We start from the raw sequence: 21,664 nt of genomic DNA, 5'->3' as shown, positions 1-21,664 counted from the left end.
TGTGTTATGAAACCGGCGACCCGAGTTCGATTCCTGCTCGCAGCCAATATATCGGTCACGAATATCTGAACCAGTCCTGGGCCTTCCAATATATATCGACTCAGCCTCAAATGAGTACCGAGTACATTGTGTAAACATTAGCCTTGGGAATCAAAGGCGTGATGCTGGCCACCCACTACCCATTATATGCCTTTGCTGGCCTAAATAGTGCTCACTAACAGCATTTGTCCCCACTATCAACTATGCCACGGCTGCACATTTTTGATATCTGGCCAGAGACAACATCAGTAGCAGATTACATTTGACCTGGTCCTGGGCCTCCCTGAGGTTGACTCAGGCCTTAATTTACTACCCGGTGCAATGAGTAAACATCAGAAATGGGGAGACCAAAACTTATTGATGAAAAATGCACCATGGTTGTGGTTTCTTTTTGCGGCTTGGCATAACAAAAACATGTTTAAACACGTACAACCTCGGTCACTTCACGTGTTGACTACAGAGACTACACGCGGTGATTTAGACTCATGTCGTGGTGTGAATTTTGAGAAAATGAAACAGACTTAAAAAAAAATATTCCCATGGACAGTTTCCCAGCAGCGGAAGAGTGACTTCCCAGATTGCCTGCGCGCACATAGTCTATGATAACACCTGTTTCAGTTTAATCTCCGACAAACAAACCAAATGTTTTTTTTATATACAAGTTTGGGAAGATGTGGTGAGGCGATGAAACTCACTGCACACACGAACATCAACAAATAATGTTTACATGATCAAGAAACCGTCACCGAGTATTAATAGTTTTTTGGAGCATTCTATTTTAAATGTTTGGCAATGTGTGAGTCCGTCCGCATCAGGGAGATAACCAGAGATCCGTAGAGAGTACATTCATTTGAGATTATGTCAGCTGACATCTTTGCCCTGCAGGTTGATGTCTCACGTAATCGACGCCTCCAGCAATGTGTGAGCTACAGGCAATGATATTCAATTCAAGCAGTGGCTCTAAAATTAAACCCACGATCTCAAAGATGGCGGTTCAGTATCCTGGTACATGTAATAGCCACTTTAACCACTTATCCACCTATATTCTTAGTTATAGATAGCAGTGTCGAAACATTCGCCTTGCTGTTTACGCGCGCTTATGTAACGCGATTTTGAAAGAGTGCCTTAGATTAATTGACACTAATTCGCGATACCATGGCGCGTTGGCTATGGTGTTACGGAACGCGCCGCGAGCTAATCGTTAGTCGGGCAGCAAAGTTCAGCTGCGATGCTGCCTGAGGTGCAAGCAGTACGACAACCACAAGCGCGGAAAGCAGCATTAGCTGCCGCTCCAATCTCGCGCGACATTTTACAGATCTTGTCCCCGTGAACGTTGTCTTGCGCACACATTTGCCTACAACAATGTCCGATAAGCATCTTACTACGTGTTACAATTTTTTTTACTTTTTTATTTAAATAGGCTGTTACTATCTTTAATACATGTATAGTAGTATTGTAGATATAATAAGTACCTACTGTAACCAGTGAAATATGTAGACGTTTAGAATGAGGTTCGATAGCATGCTCTCCATCACCCCCAAGCATTTTCTTTGTTTCCTATGGAAAATTTAAGTTAAATTACGCGATTTTTGAGTTACGCGCTTGTTTTCAAGAACACGAAACGAGAGGTAGCCATATTGTAAACGTTTAACGTACAAAAATGACAAGTGTTTCCCTGCCCTAACAGAACGGGGGCAATGCTCATCTATCTCTGTTGGTGGCCCTAAGGCAACGAATGATTTACCACAGAGTGTTTTTTTCATCTAAATCACAGAGATATAAAGGCAAAGGTGTATCCTCAATCATGATTGGAAACTCACATCATTCAGATTGTGAGTTGAGCACTCTAACCCCTGTGCCGCTCGGCTGTATTGTATAGACTTTGCAGTTTACAAACTCTATGGAATACTTTTAGCAAATCACAAGCCAGCTCAGCCCGGTTCCTCAACAATGGATTGCCACAAGGTTCAATACTTGTGCCAACGCCTTTCAATGTCTGCACCTGTGACATGCCGCCAACCGGGTCATACAAATATGTATATGCAAATGACCTTGCCTTGCAAGCAGCCACTATCAACGACATCGAATCCACTCTTAACCTAGACCTCAACACCACGGGTAGAATATTTCCGGACATGGAGGCTCAAGCCAAATTCCCCACAAAACGACAATCACCACATTTCATCTTGATAATAGCAGCGCCGAGCACACTCTGAAAGTGACCTTCGACGGCAACATCGTGCGACACGACCCCACTCCAACCTATCTCGGCGTGAAGTTGTACCGTACGCTAACCTTCCACGACCACCTGAAAAAGGTAGCCGCCAAGACCAAAACAACCTGATCCAGAAACTGGGAAGCACAAGCTGGGGGAGCATCCGCACCCTCAGTGATACGGACATCAACAATGGCCTTTGTGTACTCTGCAGCAGAGTAATGTGTACCAGTATGGACAAGAAGTAGTCACATTCGCCTTGTTGATGTCCAACTGAACAATGAAATGCTGTGTATCACTGTAACCCTAAAGTCGACCCCAATACCCTGACTGCCCGTACTATCACAAATCTCTCCCCCAACCATCCGCCGCAATGCTGCAACCCTTCGGGAAGTCCTGCAAATCAAGTAAAGCAGTCGCCTTCGAATTCATCAGGACCTCAATAACGTCCGTCGTCATAATTGGTTGAAGTCACGCCGCAAGCCCTTTTGGATCCATGCGATTAACCTTCAACAATGTGAGTTCAACCCTGATTAAGCCTGGAGAGCTGAATGGAGTTCAAAGAAACTCACAAACAAACACCTTGTGAAAGACCCAACGCAGAAGATCCCTGGGTTTGAACTTCCACGAAGCTCATTGTCCACCCTAAATCACATCTGAACAAACCGTGCCAAATGCGATACCTGATGCACAAATGTAAAATTACAAACTCTGCAATGTGCGACTGTGGTCATCCAGAACAGACCGTCAAACATATAACGACACAATGCCCAATCCACAAATACGAATGAGACATCACAGCGATACACTGTGCTACTCCTGACTCGGTTGTCTGGCTTCACCACCTGAATGTGAAATTGTCGTTGTTGCTCTGCATCTACATCAGCATCCATACAAAAGAAGAAGCATATCACATCAGCATTGCTTGCTGATGGAAAATCGACCACCGCATTTTGTTGAACAAGTCACGCCATGCTGACGTGACTCTGTGAAGTAAAAACAAGTCCAAGGTTTTCCCTTACAGCAAGGTGAAATGGATACCTTGGTTCATAAAATCACGTTGCTCGTTCGGGTATATGTCACCGCATTTTTTTATGGTGGGGGAGGGGGGTGGGAGGGAAGCAACTCTCTTACTTGCTTCATATCTATTCATTTATTCGATCGCTGTAATGGTTAACTTTGCTGTCGTAGCAAATGGACATTTTCAAGTTGTCCAGCAATAGGGAGCTGCTAATCTAAATATGGCAGCGGGTGCCTTTTGGAGGTAAGTCACGGAGCGCACGGCCGTTTGGAATGAGCAAACATTCAAACCCGTGACTCTCACACAGGTTGCTACGAAACAATTGCATCGTTACCTACAAAGGATTGCAAATGTGTCATCCCTGGCTTGTTTTGTGAGTGCCCCTTACATTAGAACCCTCACCCGCCATGATGAGTGTGCCGAGCAGCATCGAGTTGTTATTGCAAGCAGTGTGCCAGCCCGCCATGGTCAGTGATGGGAACAAAAGTCTGAATAGCGCCCACTGCAATGTTTGCTCGGACTTAACAAAACCGGGTCACCTGAGACGAGGTTACTACTTGCTGGTGCCTGACACTATTGTCCTCTATTGTGGTTCGTATTGTTTTGTGCACAACAGCAAACGTGAAAAATCAGGTTCTCGCATTTCTATAAAGTTAAAACATTTCCAAACTGTGGTTATTTAAGGAAACAACGTTTTTTGAAGCTGTCAAAACAGGTGGCACGTCATCGATTTGCAGAATACACACATTTACAATAAAAGTTAATTTATTTATGCCCTTTTATTCAGAAAAGTTTTGCCAAGTTTACAATGGCTTTGCCATTCACTTCACTTTACTTACTTTTTAAACTATGTAATGACTGAATTGTATAACAGATCATCTTCGACGTCCTTTACACCTTTAATTCTCCAATGCAAGTTTGGGAATACAATTTCTTATGACGCTGTTCATAACTTTCGCGAATGTGTGTCTCTTGTTTAACACGTAGGCTTTCGCGACCAATATTATTCATAATAAACGTTTTTCGGTTAGATCGCGGTGGGCTAAAGCAGTGAACTATTTGTCTTTTGTCAACGTGACACTTTTTTGCTGATTGGCCGTGTCGGGTGGTGGAGGGTTACGACACATTTATAAATAACGCGATCTAACCCAAAAACGTTCATTGTGTGTCTCTTGGCCTGACTCGCCTTCTGTTACTTTCGTCACACAATCTCAGTGGAGCGGTTGCATCCTTGCACATTATGTTCATCATTTATTTTTGTTTTTGTGAGGTCTTGGTATGTGTGAGCTTGCAAGGTTGAATCCATTTTCACTCATATAAGCGCATTTTTATTTACAAAGGTTAGGCATAATAATATGAATTCATACTTCAGAATATGATTTATGTGGTGAGTGGTAAACAAGCCGTTCTTTCTTGCTCAGGAGGTTGGTTGGGCTCCTAGTTCTCTTTTATCCATTGCCAACGATAGTTTTTATTCATTTAAATAGTGCAATAATTAACCCGTAAAAACAAAGTTTTTCACTATAAATCCTTTATATGCGTGGCATCGGTTTTATTTTATTATTCATTTCTGTTTTTCTTGAGTAAGAGTTTCATTTTTATCACATTGGTATTTTAAATGAAATATGCATTTTTTTTTCCCTAAAAAGTGGAAAATTTTGGAAAAAAATTTTCACGAAAATAAATTGTCACGCACAACGAGTCTGTGTGCAAAATGTCAGCTCGATTGGATCACGGGAAGTGGGTTAAAAAACGACCGAAACATTTGCACGGTCGTAAGCGCGCAAGCAAGCAAGCAAGTGAACTTAATATAAAGGATTTAATAAAAGAGGCTCATATGGATCCGTAATTATAAAAGTTATATTTTCACCAATGTTGACGAGAATGATTAATGTGTTGTTCCATGATTGAGGTATTTTATTTATTTGTGAATTTTCAGTAAATATATCAACTAATTTTGTTCCAACAACTGGTTCAATTTTGATGACGTTCACAGGTAATACCATCTGGTCCAGGAGATTCCCATATTTTCACGATACAAAGGATAATGTCCACACTCCTTCAAGTGTGACATCTGGAACTTCCTCTACCACTGAGAAATTGTTTTATTCTTGCGGTGCATGATTCTTTGCTATACAAAATCTGCATAATATTCCTCCATGAATTTGAAGATTCCATCTTTATGTTGTGTTATGTTCAATCTGCCTCCCTAAGGTTGGTTGGCCTCCAAATGTAATTTTATTCCATTCCCAATGATCTTTGTAAATAAAATTTCAATTAGGAGAATGATGGTTAGTAATTTGCAAAATGATAATGCCATTTTGCAAATTACCAACCATCAAGCTCCATTTTTGCTGCTTTCATCCTCCCATTGTTATGTCTGCAATAATCGTGAGTTGTGTTCTCTTGTGGAATGACACAGGTAACCGATGGAGAGCTAAAGTAAATGGATTCGTGTTAATACCGATAATATAATCGTTACAAGCCACTTCGTTGAGCTAACATTTGAGGCCAGGTCACTTCTGAAACAGAGCCATATAGCTCAGTGGGGCCTTACCTGGTAAAATAAAATAAAATTGGTTTTAGTTTTAATAGTTATTGAGGATCGACATCGCTGAAGTTGATATCGATGGCAGTGATGCTGTGGGTAAGGTACACCTTCTTGCAGCACAGGGAAGGAGATTTGAGGACACGATGCAGCTGCAAGCAGGGGGGAGCCAAATATAGTCGTAAGTCGTAATTCAACACACTGGTTGTTCAGTCTTGCACAACGTGTGGACACGCTGACCAGCACTGGTGACAAGGACAGAGCCACCCCACCACCCCCGGGATTGCCTCAGGCTGCGTGAGCAGAAGCTTTCTGTAGCAGTCCGGATTGTGGATCAGAGCAGAGCGTGTCACAGGAAATCTCCAGACCCCCCCCCCTCCAAACTGCTCTGCTGAGTAACAAGTAGCCGGTTGTTGGGGCTGGTTAGTGTAGTTGGTTGATCGGGGTAGTTGGTGAGGCTAGTTAGTGGGGCTAGTGAGTGGGGCTGGTTAGTGTGGTTAGTTGATCGGGGTGGTTGGTGAGGCTGATTGGCGGAACTGATTGGTGGAGCTGGTTATTGGAGTTAGTTGTTGGGGCTGGTTAGTGGGGTTAGTTGATTAAGCTGGTTGGTGGGGCTAGTTGATCAGACTGATTCGTAGGGCTGGTTAGTCTCCCCTTGTTGAAGTCACGCTCCCTCTTGCAGCTTTCCCCCTTGCTCCCGAACACGTTGTTAGCAATCTAATTTATTTTAGCCACCGTTATCTTATCCGTCCTCCTAGTTTTCTACTCACAAAGTATGTTCATGTTCTTATTATACCCTTGGATTATCCTCACATCTACCATGGATCGCGTGTCACGGGGTACATATCCACCAGCTTGAGCTGTACACGGCTGCCACGACAACCATGTGGAAATGCTTGCTTTGCTCTCAACAACTTCCTCCACTGCCTCAGCACTATACCTTCTCCACTGCTTTATCGCCGTACCTCTGAGTAGTTACTCCGCGTTTCAGTCGATCCCATACGGTGCACGACTTCGATCGAAAGCACCCTTAGAAGCTACCTGGATAACGTGAATTTCAGGAACATTATGGTTGCCGCTGGCTCTCTGCCTCCCCCACACCCCGAGTTCCGGCTCTCCTCTGGCCCCCCTTCCGGCCCTTCCATTATTCTTGGGCCCCGATGGTATGGCCCTCTCCTCAGCGTGTGACCCACTGACTCATATACAGTACTGAACTCATGAATGGACAAATTTAGTAAGAATAATGTAACATTTTATATTGAATCTTTTCCATGAGAAAGAGAAGTGCTCTTTTGTGAGGCAATGGATACCTCGCCAAATGAATTGGACCTCCTCCTCAGCTTGGCCATGAAACTATCCGCTTTTGGAGATAAGGTGTGTGTATTTGGCCTCGTGTTCCATGCCTTGCATTCTTGACGAAGGCCACAGTGATGTTGACGAATGTGTTGAGTCTTTTGTTGTTGTTGTTGCTCTTGTGCACCACTGCTAGCACAGCATCACGAGGGACCGTGTCTAATTTTGTTGTTATACCCCTTTTGAAGAGGCCGAGATGCATTCGTGTGGTTGAGGAACAGTGTGGTGTGGCAATAGAGAGCATAGATTTGGGGCTTGCGACATGTTTATGGCCTTGGTGATTTAACCAGCGTTGATGACGAGCGCACGCTGATGGACAAGCCTGACAATGATCGCAAGATGCTTTGGCAAGGGATTTCAGAAGATGATGAAATTGAGAAACGCAGATGCTTGATATATGACGAACGCACTCGCATTCTTGGATTGATCACAAAGATAATAATCGGTTGATGGAATCCAAATGTATTGTGCAAGTATTGAGCATGTTCCCAAATTCCGTTGGTGTTGAAGCCTTTGTGAAGTATTTGAATAACACTTGGACTTGACTTGGCCATTAACCATGCCCTTGACACACAGCACATGGCATACATGGCAAAGAAACTGGAGCTAAGTATTACTGATAAGTCAGTAATACCAGCCCCACCAACCAGCTCCACTATTACTGATAAGAGTATACATTTGTACCAATTGAGTGGTAAATTGGTATTTTATTGATATTTTCCGGAGGAAATATATATATTTTTACAGGCCCTATTTATAAATGTTGATATTTTGGGAGCGTCCCCTCTTGGAAAGTTTCCATATTTGCCTCAAAATTGAGGTGACATGACTCAAGTGGTGACAGTGTGTTTATTTATATGATGTTAAAATCCATCTCACTTGTGGGTAGTGGACAGGAGGGTATGAAGAGGGATGGAGTGGCTGAGGCCGAGCCTACATAGCCTCATGGCTCACGGAGTATGTCCTCGGACACCACATCTGGGTGCTTACCTTTGATCAGAACTGGGTCATTCCTGGGCACCCAAGGTGCGTCCTACTAGACATCTCGCCTGGATGTAGTGCAGTAGTGCTCAACAATTTTTGGTATAGCAGCTCTCCAATTAAGAACACTGATCCCATACCGACCACGTTTTTCCCCAGACCCACTCACGGCACTTAACATAATTTTACTGTGCATGAGTTGCTAACACTTAGCAATCAAACCGAGCAGGACATTATCTCTGGCTGCTACTCCATCATTAGTCTCGACCTTTGGTCATCATCCCTTCTATTCCCAATCAGGGCCATCCTTGGTGTCCACTATCCCTTTTTTATTTTGTTCATGTTTTTATTGTATTTCAACAAGACCACGATACAGAGCATAAACCGCGACGTATGAGGAGGGGCAAAGAAACTCGGTGGTGTAAAAAATCCTAAATCAATGCTCCTGCGCAATCAACAAAAAGGAGGAGTGGGGGGGGGAAGTTGGGCTCACTGTCCCACCCAGGTGGGGAGAGCGGTAACGTGTACTTTACTTGTATATAGGGAAGGGGTGATAAGACAGGAAGAACTTAAGTGAATGGGGTATAGGGAACGGGAGAAGGAGTGTAGGTGGGGGAGAAGAGGGGGACGCACTTAACAAACTAGGATAGGATAAAAGCAACTTACACGAGCTTAGTGAATGTATAACTTGTGAAAGTCCTCTAGGGCATTAATTAGCTCCTGTCCATCCCTGAAGGAGGGGCTAAAAAAAACTCCTAGCATCCGTCCCGGCCCCACTGTGTTTGTACCTCACACTAGGGCTCCTCTGCAGGAATGGGGACCATCTGTCCTCAAATTTCCGTTCCTTGTCTCTAAGCCTGTGGTTTAAGTGTTCTGTACCCGCAAGGGCAAGAAGGGAACCGTGCCACTCTTTCCATGAAAAGGGGTTCATGGTCATTTCATTGTACCAAAATGGCCTTCTGAGCCGTAATGCTAAAAGTTTGCAGTCGAGCGCGCTGGTCAGTTTGACGCAGCGTAATTGGTCATCGTAGGTGCCATGTCGGTGCGTGCGTACAAATTCACACGGATGGGCTGTGCTGAGGGATAAGTGGGTTGACCAGTTCTTTTGGTGTACATGTGTTTCTGTTGGTTCCCCTCGTTCCATACGTTTTACCCTTCCCACCCTCTCGGTGTGTGTACATATGTTCTCGCGGTAATTATTATCGGTCGCCGGTTATGTATTTATGTTGTTGTTGGAGGCACACTGTATTTTTCTGTATTGTCACAGCCGGGACGGCTGGTTTTTTTTTTGCGGGGGAGGGTGATGTAGTGATTGTAGCATCACTACTGTGTATACATGCAGACGTGTGACGTCACTATGCTGGAAGCGTCACTACCACGTGGGTCTACACTCATACATGACGTCATCCCGGCTGGAGGCGGGAATGACGTCAGGGTCGGTTCGGGACTCGGGAGGCCACGGGGGTGCTGTGAGGCCGTGGCACTCTCTGTGATCCCGGCTGGACACGTGACCAGATCCCAGTGGGGGCCGGGGGGCCCACGGGGCACCTCGGGGGCACGTGGACAGCAGGGGGGGGGGGGCTTCGAGAGGGTTCTCGAAGGGAGGCGTGGCCGGGGTGGGGCCCGGGCACCTCCTCACAAGGTTCGAGGCTGCCCGTGACAAGGATGAAGATGCATTTTGAAGACGCCAAGAAGAGTCAAGCCTCCAGTCAGCGGACCTGCCAGTAGCACACCTGGCTGAGTCACGCTAGAGTAGCTGAGAGTTAGAGAAGTGTGTGTTAGCTTGAGTAGGTCGGTGGTCACCACCCTATGTGTAATGTACAGTGTTATAATACTTACTGTTCTAATAAATGAGTGTTGCCTCCCAAGAAGTGTGTGCGCCTAAATTGAACCCACTACACATACATATACATTGGATGAGCATCAATAGTTGTGACCTTGGGCCAGATTGAGGGACCCACCAGATGTAGGTCCATTTATGCTGGGAGATGTCTTGCCCCAGAAGCCTATTCCAGAGCTTCCTAGTAACGGATCTTCCAGTGCCCCTGGTGGTAGAAGGTGAGGGAAGATCTCGGGGTTTGCTGGGTGCTTTTCGTGATGGTATTCCTAATTTGCAGATATCTAAAGAAATGTGTTTGGGGGATACTGTATCTTACCTGCAGCTGGTCAAAGGGCAAGAAATGTCCCTCTTTAAGTCAGGTCACTTACAGTTTCCAGCCTGCTTCTCTCCAGCTAAACTACCTTATCTCTTTGCCCCCCATTTTCAATGAGAGGTTGCCCCAAAGTGGGATACCTTCTACGAATGGCCACTGGGAGGAGAGGATGCGTCTACCTCTGCATATTCCCGGCGTCGAGGAAACTGTCCGCATCGGTGACCTGAGGCCCCGAGGCCTATCTTTAGCTGAGGAAAGGGAAAAGCCAGTTAGGGGACCACAGGCTCATAGACTCCTCCTCTCACCATTTGACAACACCTCCGTCTATAGCAGTGGTTCTTAACCTAGGGTGCACGCACCTCCTGGGGGTGCGAGACATGCCATATTTGTTTCGAAGGTAAATCATCGAAAACACAAATTAAGGATGGGCAGGAAAGTACAACTACTTTCTTTCATCAAACCTATGTATTTATTAACAATATACATGTTTTAATGATTGAAAACCAAAGGGGTGCAGACTGCATTGAAGGTTAAGAACCGCTGCTTTATAAGGTTAAACCAATGTTCTGGAAGGTAACTCCCTTATGGATATTTGAATATGCCCGGGAGAGCCAACTCTCTATCCATGCGGGTTTATAGTTCCAGATGAAGGATGAGAATTGGGAATGAAGTACTTTAAAAAAAGGCTTTGGGATCCGAGAGAGAAACATTCGTAAATAATATAATAGTTCATGGAGGACCATCATCTTTATCAGATGGTCTATTTTGGAGGGATAGGAGAGTCTTTTTGCCCACGCAACTAGTAAGGTAGTGGTCTCTTGGAGCAAGAGAGGAAAGTTCGTCTGAAACTTGATATGGGTTCGACACCATTTAAAGGTTAGCAATCCCTCCGGGGGTTTGGGAGATACGGGGGATAGGGGCATCAATTCCGAATTGGCCACATTTAACTTATATCCTAATGCTCCCCCGTATTCCCACACAAGGATCAATATAGCAGATATCGAGGTTGTCGGGTCCATACATGTGATGATAACATCGTTGGCATACAAGTCAATTTTCTTTTGAACCGTTCCACACCTTACCCCTGAGATTTGTTGACCACTCCGGACACATTTGGCAAATGGCTCCATGGCCAGAGTGAGCAGCAACGGGGAAAGAGGGCAACCTTGCCTCGTGCCCCTACTAAACGCAACGTTTGGAGATGCTAGGCCATTCGAGGCAAAAGGTTTCACGCAAAGGAGTCTACATTGTCAATAAATGATGGGGGGGATGCCAAATTTCTCCATCACCCAGAATAGGGTACCACCGGTGGCAAGATTGTAACTACCTCGCCTGGTATACAGTAAGTTGTGGTTCAAGCTCGACCCTGGCGCCTGTATGTTTAGAGCTTGTAGGTTCTCCCCGTGGTCATGTAGATTTTTCTCTAGGTCCTCCAGTTGTTCCCTCCACATTTATAAACATGCGTTTAGAGTAGTTGGCTGCTCGAAATGTTCAGGTGATAAGCCACTTCATTGAGTTATTATTCGTGGCCAGTTCGTTTCTTTAAAAAAAAAACAGCTATATAGCTCAGCGGGCCTTACCTGGTAAAATACAAATTTTAGCTTTTAGTTTAGTTTAGGAATACCCATTCCACCCTGTCGAACACTTTTTCCTCATCTAGAGTAAGTGCATAGGCAGCCAAGCTGTCATTCGTAACTAACTCCACTGCCGGGTCCCTGTTTTTAACTAATCCTGTCTGTGCTTCTCCAATAATTGTCGGGAGAAACGTATCCAACCTACTTGCAAGTATCTTGGCCAGGAGTTTGCGATCTGCCTTTAAAGGGGAGATAGTTACCTATGCTTTTGCTAGGGGTACCCGGTTTATGTAAAACTGATCATCCTGGCTTTGTTTATAGAGAACCGGTCACTACCCCATCTTTAACGAAAATACCAAGCAATTATTGGAAAGTAGATGTTAATGTTTGGGAGCCACCTACGTGCCAGGTATTGCCTGGTAGAAATTAAATCGGCCACTTAGTTCCTGAGTCCCTCTCATAGCCTCAGAATTGCCGCCTTATTCCTATTAAAAACTATTTTTTTTTCAAAACCTTGCTTGTTAAAAATTATTTCCCCAATACTGTTTCACGTTTCTGGAGTACCCTTGCTGCTCATCTACAGCTTGGTTCTCAGCCTTCACTCCTCCTGTTTATGGCCCTATTAGACCAAAATGCAGGGCTTACTTGTACCTGTACCTAACTTTTTTTTTACGTAACCTCTTTGCTCATTATATTTGCATCGTGTTTTCTTAAATTTGCGTGTGTTTAATTTATGACCGTTAAATAGTTTGCTGCTGCGCTCACGTAGGAGCACGGATCTCCCTTGTAGCCAGGAAACTGGGACCATCCGTGGAATGAATCAAGTAAACTCAAGAGCCAACCATTCTACTAGGTTAAACATTAATTTTGTAGCACTGGCTGCACAACTACCCGTGTTTGGGACGTGTTTGGGACCTCCCTCCGCTAACCTCTAATTTCGGCTCAATCTTGATCAAATGTGAGACGCAGTGTAGTGAGGGACTGAACAATGTAGCCTTCATGAGTCGTTTATTAGCTATTTCACAGACTGCCAGCTCCATATCAACCTCTGAGATTCGCCAAGCGCAGTGGTTCTCAGAGAGCGTCCCCGGAGCGCCAGCGGTCTGCGACGGTCTTCCAGGTGGTCCGCGGGGATGTGATGCACATTGATCTGGAAATAATGGCAATGTTTATTAAACCTTTTGTTTCGGACGCGTATTCATATTTAATCGAATTTTAAATGTCGGTTTACTCTCTAACACACCTGTGTGCTGAAATATTAACTATTTGGCACGTTGTTTCCGTGACAAACCTCACTAATTGGCTGTCAGTTGTGGCGGGTTTAACGACACATTTATGTTTACGAGATCTAACCCCAAAAAAAACGTTTGTAGATGTTATTTATTTCGCCTGGTATACAGGAGGTCGTGGGTTCGATCCCGAAATATAATAATTATTTTATTTCTATTATATTTATTTTTATCTTTACCTACGTGACTTTACCGAAAAAAACGTGGATTTAAGTTCAACTTGGGGGGAAAACCGCTCGATCCTCTGGGGGGCGGAGGAGGAGGGGGGTGGGAAGTGGGATGGGACCTCATCATAGCACGGCCGGATGACGGGCAGCGCGCGAGAGTTTGCCGGTGTTGTCGGTGGGAACGAGGCGCGCGTGTGCTCAGCTCTCGCCTATTCGGTGAGTTGCGGCGCGTTTGGTGTTCTACAACGCAGCTTGTTTTTTAGATTAATTTGAGTAATTCACGCCGGTGGTGGTGGTGTTGGTTTGCTGGTGGTTATGATGAAGATGGTGCGCCGTGTTAGGGGTTGGTATGGTCAACTTAAACGTCAGGGGCTCGCACGCTGATATTAAGCGGCATGTTGTGGGGAATAGTGTTACATTAACACCAAAAAACATCGATTACTTCAACTATAAGAACAATTATTCATGATTGAAGCCTATCCTGGTGCATAGTTTATAGAATAACGCGCGTTGACGTACAGTTCCGTATGATCGGTAACAACGTGCTCGCCACGTGCTTACTGTGCACTGTACCGCAATGTACCAAATATGACTATGTTCTATAATTTAACATCATTCTAGTTGTCTCGCGGCTGTGTATATTTGTGTGTGTGTGTTGACTGAAACACTCGTGGTAGGACGTATTGCGAAGGGCAGCGTTGTGTAATGTTTATTCGCTGCGGCCTACTCGAAGCACCACGGGTTGCTTGTCAGCGGGCGATCAACGTGTCTGCTCCTGTTTTAAGGTTTTATATTTTATTTAGTACTTTTAAGCGCGTTTCTGAGGAAAAGTAGCATTGTTATCGCGACGTATTTAATTTATGTTAGCGCCAAAGTTGTATATTGGCCTGCACCCAAGGCCGCGTTGACCAGAGTGGTGAAGTATGGTCGGAGTAGGGGTAGGGAGGCCTTCATCCAGCAGTGGCTTGACACAGATGCTCTGAAAATATATAAATATAGCAATTAACATCTAATCCCATTCGGAATATAACTCGTGTAGAGTACTGAACTATAGAGTTCGCTACTGCAGTATGTACGTATACTGTAGTACGTTATACTGTAGTGTTGTGATATTAACATGTATTAACATGTATTACTGGTTTTAAAGTACCAACTTAATGGAAGTTACATCGATTATTTAAGTACCGTACATAGAGCCATAATGACATGCCATACGTTAGTGAAAGTAAATCAATTTAGTAACTGCGTTCGATTGTAAACACGAGCCAATTATGGCTATGATTATCACAAACACGAGTGTTGTTGTTATATTTTAATGTTTTATTTAAATGTTTTACTATAAAAAAAAATGTTGGGGCCTTCGTTCCGTGTTGCCCCAAGCAGTTTTTGCCGCCAAAGTGCGGTTTTGGGTTTCCGCTTATTTTATAATTAAAAAATTATTACGTGCCCTTGACACCTCAATTGAGTACCATGGCGCGGTGTTTAAAGATCATCGCCACTGGGGAGACAAAGGCGGCCGGGCGTGGGGTTGGCCCCCCACCCCCCCCCCCTCGTGTCCCGTGCCGGCCCTTCATAGGTGCTCGCTAACAGCACTTGCCCCAACAGTCTGTTGAGGCTACATGGGGCATCTTTGTCTCTATGCATGTCATTACATGTTTGATGCCTGTCACTTTACACCCATGCAAAGTGCATGTTCCGCCCCAAAGGAGTTTTTTTCCAGGTAATATATTTTAATTACCAAAATAAAAAAATACCACCAGCACTAGGGAGAAACCATCCACGTGCACAGGATAATAATCTTAACGTATAAACAATAAAGGAAAAACCACACCTTATACTGGTAGGAACCACCTGGTTCCACCAGCCCACATGAGATTATTGTGTCCGTCCGTCGTGCATCAAAAAATGGGAGGGGTGGAGCTGGGTGGAGAGGGGAGGGGCTGGGTGGGGAGGGTGGGAGGGGAGGGGCTGGGTGGGGAGGGGCTGGGTGGGGAGGGGCTAGGTGGGGAGGGGCTGGGTGGGGAGGGGTGGGGCTGAGTGGGGAGGGGCTGGTCACCCCGTGGTGCCCTTATTAAACTCAACGTTTAACCTACTCACGCCGGCTTGTGCCCGCCCTCGCAGTCCGGCATATTTTCGGAATACACCACGCCGCCGTTGACCCTGAGACCATTGACCGAGCAACCCAAAGTTCCTACCAGCTCCTTCCGCAGGAATGTGTTAATGTCACCAACCTCATGTAGACTTTATGAGAGTTTTCAGCACGGCTATGTGAGGCGCGTAGCTTTCACAGTCTTCGTTCCGCTGTTGGCAAGAAAGTTTGGAGAAGTTATCCGTAAATCTGTTGTGGTATCAATACGTGGGATCCCCCCCCACAACCCTCCGCGTCGTGTATCCCGCACAAATGCGCGGCATTGCCGTCCCGATTTTCTAAGTCAACACGACTAATTTCAGCTTGCGTATGAATATAAAGCAGAAAATACATATTTGTGTGAAGCAGCAAAAACTCTCGAACGCCGAGCTCTGACGTCATGCAATTTGCACAGCTGACGCTGTCTGGCATTTCTAAGGGAACTATTTTCAGCTCGCCACGTCATTCTCTTCCGAGTTGCCTAAATCGACCTTACGTATAAGTGGGTTAAGGTTTAATTTCCTTGAGTGAAAAACATCCGATTTAGTTAAATTGATTTGTTTCGGATTTTTTCTTTCTTGCAAGCATCACATTTTTCAGGGTTTTCCAGTGAAATATAAGGGAATATTAAATTGATCCAAGACAAGAATCCAAGTCCCGGGCGAAGCCGGGTAGTAAAGCTAGTTTTATCATAAAATTGTCGATTTTCCATTAAATATGTACTTTAAAAAGGTTTGCTGTATTCTTATGTTATTCTATTACCGTATTTTCCGGCATATAACCCGCGGGGTATACCACTTTTTACAAACAATACAAGACCCTGCGGGGTATATGGAGGTGCGGGCTATCCCAAAAATATTTTGAACGTGTGACATGTCATAACTCGTTTAATTTTTTCATGGTAGGACAATCCACTATGCAGAACTTACCTTTGACTAAAGCACTGCTGAATAAACCACTCACTAAAATTGCACATGTTATCACGTTTTAAATGATTCAAATTGTTTGTACAATTAAACGACTGTTTGAAGTGGGACAATGTTTGAAGTGGGCGCACTTTGTTTACCGGTGACGGGAGAGCTGGGGGGAGAGAGAGGTGAGGGGTTGGGGGCGAGGCAACGGCGTTACCGTAGTGCCGCTATTGTCAGCGCAGTGCGCAATCTACAAGTGCTTAAACTGTACTAATCTACCAGTTATGTGTTACTTATTGGATATTTACTTTTGTTACTTATTTACTGTTTTAAGTTCACTCGTTTCCGGTTAGTTTTTCTTTGTGCACGTTATGATTTTAATGTTAACAATTGATAGTGGAATGTATTACAAACGTAAACTTCGTATTAATATGATGGAATTAAGCTGCGGTAACGATGTCAAAGATATGAATGCATGCGGGGTATATGGAGGTGCGGGCTATCTGAAATTTGTTTTACACAAAACGCTATTTTTGCGGGGTATATGCGTCTGCGGGTTATATGCGTATGTGGGCTATATGCGGGCTATATGCGGGAAAATATGGTACACCTTGTGGCCAATTTTTTTCCTATCGGAATGCATCTCTAATTTTATAATGGAAGTCAATGAGAAATTGGATTCAATACATGTGATTTTGCTTTATAGACAACTTTTCAGGGATGTATCTTTTCCGTATATTGAGGGATGCCCATACTTATGTAAACCGTGCATCGTGGTCATCCATCCAAGCACCTCCAATGAGCACGGTTGGCTACGTACGGTGCTAAAGAGATTCAACATACATAGATGCACTTTCAAGGCTAAAGCCTGCTTGATTTCCAAGATCTGTGTGATAAAGTATGGTCAAATAACCCCTGCAACCCACAACGGCGTGTGGAGGCCCTCATCCAGCAGTGGATTAATAAAGGGTTCTACCAACACGATGTTAGCCATATGAACCTTATGGCGGGACTTCGGGGTCCTGAATAAACGTAAGTCAAAATCGTAATTAATTTATTTTTGGCAACTCCTTCCCACCGCACACATAAACGCTGCGACCCACCTGGCGCGGATCATTCTGTTATCATGTCGTCCAAGCGCAGCAAGGATGAATGCGTAGAAGAAACAAAACTTTGATTAGCGAATCGTGTAGAGCTCGTCTAGAGGAATAGATTGCCGTATCGTTCGCTTTCAACAGACAAAATGACGTCGCAACACAGTTTATGCGAGAGCCGGGGGCTTATGGGACCCCGGGGTCCCCACCATGAGGTTCATATTATCGTAACCGCCATTACTTTCTTGCTGGGTGGAAGCCAGGAGTGACAGCCACAGATGCTGTGTGCCCATGGGTTCATGCCTGGACAGCTGGTACTTGTTCATAAAGGATCATGTTGTCGTTGCAGAAACCTAAATTCGATTCCTGGCCACAGCTGACATCTGTGGGTGTGATATCTAAACCAGTCCACTGCCCCCACCACCAGCGCTGACCAGCGTGGTAAACTATGGTAACACCACTGTCATGACTGGCATGTTGTAGGGGGAGTCCTTAATCCAGCATTGATTTGACAAAGGGCCGTAATTTATCGGTATTTCATTTAAGTACGAGATGCATGTGCAGGAATACCACAGTTTGGTTTTTTCGGTAAAGTCACGTAGGTAAAAAATAAAATAAAAGAAATTAAAATTAAAACAACTAAATAAAATCAGGACGTTTCAGAAGCAACACAAGCCTCCGTCTTCAGGTGGAACCGACAAAGCAAAATTGCTGTAGTTTGGCGGTTCCACCTGAAGACGGAGGCTTGTGTTGCTTCCGAAACGTCGTGATTTAATTTAGTTTTCATTTATTTTATTTTTTACCGACGTGACTTTACCGAAAAAAACAAAAAGTATGGATCCTTGCAGTCACGAAAACTTCAAATCTAGAATTAGGCATACCACAGTTTACGCCCGGGATGCGTTCCTGAAAACCAGAACGTAAAATCGAAAGTACTTCAATCAAAGCATTTTAGTGGATCGTATCGTGGTAGAGTACCTTAACAGAGGATGCTCAGTCACCCATTGCGCATTTATACTGTACAACCATGTGAAAAGTAAGTGTATTTTATTGATATATTAAGATACATTACCTTGTCTGTTATACTATATATATTCGTATATCGTTTTAAAAATAGTTTACACTTGTATAAACATAGTTGCCATAAATACGGTATGTGGGGGGGGGGGGAAATTGCGTATGTGGACACATGAAAGAGACTCCTCTACTCAGGAACGCTCACGCTTGGGCACCATCTGGCACATGAACGTCTCCATGAATTCGTGCGCCAGATTTTTGAGTCTCTCCTTGACTCAAAATATTAAGTCATAATGGTAAAGTTCGTAAATCTCGAGTACGTTATCGCGAGGTACCACAGTACGTAAAACGGAATTGGGTATCATTGAGTTGAGTACATTATGGCGAAATAACGTAAAATGGGAGGGCGGAAATTGGGATATTACGATCCTGCTATGTATATATCCAAATGCTATATATGGTATACTTGTGGGCAGCCCATTGGGGTTCAACAGTCATAAATCAGTAATTGCCAAAATGGATTTCCATACAAATGTGTACATAACCTGATTCATCTTGTCCTCGCAGCCCTGGGGCACGGAGGGAAAATTCCACAGCCCTGCGAATACATATGGTCAGTAACGCTGCCTTTAAAAGGAAAAAATATATATATTAGGTGACATATCAGGCAATGGTCCTTCTTCAAAGCAAAGAGGTTAAAGAAATAGAGGGGCTAATTCATCATTATTTGGTGATACTTGCCTTGGCAGTGGTGCATACCAGAACTAATGGAGCATCAACAAATAATAGCAACCATGGCCTTGGATATCATGGCAAATTATTTCAGCCATGGTTGCCTTAGCGAGTCTTCAAATGAGTCCCGTTATGAGCCTGCAGCACTTTGTGGGAAGTCAATAGTGGTTGACCAATGAATAGACTGGTAATTTCCATGGGAATGTGTAATTTCAACCCACGGGCCTTGATCCTCCAGCCACGAACAGTGCCCTTCACTTGGTTGGACATAGGGAATTGGACCTTTTATCAATACCCCATGGTCTTCTCTCAACACCCCGTGATAGAGAAACCAGAATATAATTAAAAAAATGAATATGAATAACATACTCCCAGCCACAGAGGTTCGTTTCTCAATCCGCTTGTCCTGGGTGGGGGTCACAGCGGCAGAAAATTCCTTAACCAAATTGCCCTCGTGTGCCTCGTAAAGCTGAGCGGGGACCGTGCACAACCAGCGACATCTCACCACCTTTCCAGCGTTGCATTGATCGTGGCAGATCTTGAAGTTGACTCCAGGCAGTTAATGTTGCACCATCTGCCGTGAAAAGGCACCACAGATTAAACCTTTTGTTGCAGCAATGGGACAATGAGTTGTGCGATTGGGTCTTGGGCCATTGTGGCACATGCCCACACCATCTGTTCATTGCGTAGGCCCCAGGCCAATCGGGCACAACATAAAAGGAAAGAGACAATCGGCCAGATGACCCTGACCAGCCAAAAAGGCCTCAGGTCCAGAAAACAGAAGTCTCGGTTACCGTGACATTCATAATGCTGAATGTTTACAATATTCACAGTTTGCTTATTCCTAATGAGAGACATATTTGGGTGGGGGGGGAATGCAAGCTTGTTATTTTTTTGTGATGGCCCCCTCTGTGTGAAAGGGCTTTTCATATGAATTGGATTTATTTCTCATTCCAGAACGGAGAGATTAACAACCAACCACCCACACACCCCCTATTTGCAGCCAAAGCTAGTGTTTGGATTTGGTGAGGCTTGCCTTGAAGTCCAGCGACTGGGAGGGTGGGTTCGTTGTGGACCGTGTACGTAAATTGCAATTGTGTATTTGGAATGTCCACTTGCAGAGACTTGAAAGGTCCTTAGGAGGCAGTACCTCAAATAGCTACGTCATTTGTTTTGCTTATTTTTGTTAGTTTTCTTTAAAAAAAAATATTTCCTCACATGCACAAATATACTCAATTGTATTTGTTAAACATCCCAATTAATTATCATCTTGATGAACAGTTTTTAGACTTGGTGAGGCTGGATAAATAAATGATATTAATATTCTAGTTTTTTTTGGGATACTTCCTTTACCCATTGCTCAGTGCCAGTTTTTGCTGATTTGCTATGAAGAAGGGCAATTGCCTGGATTGTCACCTATTATGTTTTTTCCCTTGATGAAGTTGTGTTATTGACTAATGTGTTTATTTTTTTTCTTCCAATAAGAACTGTACGGGTGGAGCCAAATAATGGTATAAAAACAGCTGATATTTTGGTGTTGCTATGCTAGAGCAACGCCTCTAGCAATGGGAAGGTCTTGACATCAAATTCTGATTTATGGATTCGACTCATCCCATCTTCGATCTGGGCTGGTTAAAATAAGTGCTGTTTTGCGTAAAGTTTTTTTTGGTTCTTTGGAGATGCCTCGCATGGCAATGTCGTATTTACACGACTGACTCAGGACTGCCAAAATAGATGTGCACTGCTCAACATTCAGTTGATCATCCAGAATTATGGATATGTTTTGCATAATTAAATTTCATAAAAATGTATACTTGTGGCTGCACGCTTTCAACTTCAGAATAAATTACTTGATATTTACAGATAATGGTTTAATTGTTACTGAATGTCAGAAGGTCCAATATAGAGACAACAGGCCTTTCGCTCATCTGAACTGTTTATAAAATATAGCTAGCAAACCCGCACGTCCTTTCGATGTGTTCATTTGTCCCTCCTTCCAGCCAACTATCCAGCGAGCAATTTTTTTTTATAATACGCGTGTCCCCTCGCATAACACGCGACAAGCGTTCCTGAAAAGCAGCGTGTGAATGGCGCTGTATGAAGCCTATTTTCCCATATACATGTTATAACGGGGGGGGGGGGGAGTGCGTTACCGAAGAAAAAAGTTTAGTATTTCATTATTTTAGCCCTGGATTTACAAAATACGTATAAATGTAATACTTAAAGTATTAACATTACAAAAAAAATTCATTAGGGGTTTAATAACAAACAATTAAGATTAAAAGATTACGACTTACAAAGATTACTTAATAAGGAATAACTTCCAGGGCGGCTGCTTCTCCTCAGATCAAAGTGGCCATGGCAAGCCCGCGCCACTAGGCACTGGCATGACACGGTGACGCCATCAGATTGAGACTCGAGTTAGCTAACCTGTGAACAAAA

The 21,664-nt window shown here is 44.1% G+C and overlaps 1 protein-coding gene and 1 long non-coding RNA gene across 18 annotated transcripts in view; one reads left to right on the top strand and one right to left on the bottom strand.

The window, feature by feature from the left end:
• Window positions 1-748: 748 nt before the first annotated feature.
• The window catches only part of LOC144728963 (uncharacterized), a 47,031-nt gene continuing 26,115 nt past the window's right edge, over window positions 749-21,664 (bottom strand). For 2 of the 10 annotated variants that reach the window (XR_013587589.1, XR_013587581.1), the window contains exons 4-6: window positions 15,572-19,796; window positions 14,234-14,319; window positions 12,876-13,034 (exon numbers count right to left, since the gene is read on the bottom strand). This is a non-coding gene — a long non-coding RNA (uncharacterized LOC144728963). Of the gene's footprint in view, window positions 10,559-12,875; window positions 13,035-14,233; window positions 14,320-15,571; window positions 19,797-21,664 lie in introns of those variants that run through there. The other 8 variants (XR_013587585.1, XR_013587586.1, XR_013587588.1 and 5 more) reach the window with 8 other exon arrangements.
• Window positions 13,443-21,664, top strand: part of LOC144728961 (equilibrative nucleoside transporter 1-like) — a 58,474-nt gene continuing 50,252 nt past the window's right edge. For 2 of the 8 annotated variants that reach the window (XM_078608754.1, XM_078608751.1), the window contains exon 1: window positions 13,472-13,556. The gene's annotated coding sequence lies outside the window, so the exon portion shown is untranslated. Of the gene's footprint in view, window positions 13,557-13,600; window positions 14,126-16,654; window positions 17,915-19,057; window positions 19,104-21,664 lie in introns of those variants that run through there. The other 6 variants (XM_078608752.1, XM_078608755.1, XM_078608750.1 and 3 more) reach the window with 6 other exon arrangements.

This window comes from Lampetra planeri, chromosome 30, assembly GCF_965212315.1.
Source record: "Lampetra planeri chromosome 30, kcLamPlan1.2.h2, whole genome shotgun sequence".
Classification (NCBI taxonomy): domain Eukaryota; kingdom Metazoa; phylum Chordata; class Hyperoartia; order Petromyzontiformes; family Petromyzontidae; genus Lampetra; species Lampetra planeri.
This window is presented reverse-complemented; position numbering and strand designations above follow the sequence as displayed.